Genomic DNA, 1,937 nt, shown 5'->3' with positions numbered 1-1,937 from the left:
CAGTAGTGTGGGGGTCCCAGGTGCTGGAGAGGGCGCTGCATTTTGGGGTGTCCTGGCCCCAGTGTGGGCTGTATCGGTAGGAGCCCAGTGTGGGCGCAGGCGAGAAGCCCCAGTGGGGCACAAGACCCGGAAAGGGGGTCTGGAGGCCAGGGGTGGCTACGGCCACCTGAGCCTCGATTGTGAGGAGCCCAGTGGGCGAGACCTGGGAAAGGGGTCTGGAGGCTAGGCGCGGCTACGGCCACCTGAGCCTCGATTTGCGGGAATTGCGTGGCAAGGCCCTGGTGCGGGCTGCGAGGGCCGTGGGGAGGCAGGCCCTGGTGCGGGCTGCGAGGGCACAGGTGACTGTGGGACTCATGTGCAGGCCCAGAGGTTGGAGTGCCCCGGGCAACTCGACAGAGCCAAGATGCATCAAGGCACCGTGCCAAGGAGGGTTAGAAAGGCAGCCTCCCTTTAACATATTCACATCACAGACATAGCGGGCGAGATAGTGAGTGTGCATTAAAGACTGATTTGGCACGGTAGCAGGGTGCTAGGGGAGTTCATGGCACCCCTAGGTCGCGTCCTGCCACAGTCCTCCTCTGTACTTAGCATGGGAGACTTATTGGGAGGGGGTCTAGATTATGCCTTGAGGTCCCCTTGGTTTAGCTGACTTAGGGAGACTGCCATCTGTGCTTCAGACTGAAGGAACGCCCCAAATTCTTGCAGTGGGTTGAGTACCCCTCAAGGACTACTAAGCCTTTGTTTCCCAAGGGGCACAGGGCCAAAATCAGTCCAGACCCTCAGTGGTGGTGGTATTACCCCCAGGCTTGTGGGTGTGCTCCAGGAAGGGGGTTGGCCAGATGTGAGGTGCCCCCAGGGAGGCACTCAGAGCCTGAAAGGTGGTCAGGCACAGTGAGGTGGGTGGCTCAGTGCAGGAGCACCCCTTACTGGCCCACCACAATGGCATGAGCTGCTGCATTGGTCCAGTCACTTCCCGGCTAATGCAAGAAGGTATTGGTGGCTGGGTCTCTTGGGTTCTGCACAAGTCCCTTGCCTTTCCCTGCCTCTTGTTACTGCACCCCTTCTCCTAGGGATGTACGCTGCCAACAGCATCAGCTCCTCCCTTTTAGAATGATCTATGAGAGATTGGTGGGCTCAGACAGGAATCCCACAGCCTGGATAATTACAGCCCCATGATTAGTGGTAGCGGGGCTCTTGCTTTACAAAGCAAATTCATTGGAGCAACCATGCATTTTATAGACTTGAGAGGAACTGCATAGATGGGGAGGGTGCCACTAACCCCTCTGTGTACCCTAATGTGTGGCAGCACAGCTTTTTTTGGGGCCTAACACAGTGCCCTATATTGTGTTGCTAGGCCTGGAGGAGTGTTGTGTGTGCTGAAATTATGTGCAGCAAGCACATCATTAGGTACCTCCTGTCCCTCTTGCTCTGCCCATCTCCAGCAACTCTCCAGCTACAGCTCTGCTACAGGTCATACTCCTGGGTTCCCTTATATGCAGATTCAGTCTTTTAAAATTGCCTTTTAGAATATGCTTAGCTCCAGAAATATTTCACTGCACAATGAATGAGATGCTAAAGCAGGGGTGCCAGTTGTCCATAAATTTTAAGGACAGTTTGGGAGGAAGGCTGTAAAGTTTGTAAAAATGAGCTATCTGTAAAAACTAAGCAATGGTCTGAACAAGACTGGAGGTTGAAGGACAAACAGGATACAGCAGCACCACCTGGTATCTGAGCAGGAGTGTGTCGGGGTAACCAAACACCGAGTGAATCGGGCCCCAAGGTCACGGTGGGCTGGGGTGGCAATTGGAATATGAACAGGTGGGATTAGCAGCGGTGGAGTGTGAGCTGTATGGGAAGTTTAAACAAAGATGATTTATTTACTCCTGCTTGGGAAGCGGAGGCTCAGATATTTCTTCAGTCACAGTATAGCGAACAAC

The sequence above is a fragment of the Crocodylus porosus genome, unplaced genomic scaffold (genome assembly GCF_001723895.1).
Source record: "Crocodylus porosus isolate Cpor-Errol unplaced genomic scaffold, CroPor_comp1, whole genome shotgun sequence".
In the NCBI taxonomy this organism is placed as follows: domain Eukaryota; kingdom Metazoa; phylum Chordata; order Crocodylia; family Crocodylidae; genus Crocodylus; species Crocodylus porosus.
This window is presented reverse-complemented; position numbering follows the sequence as displayed.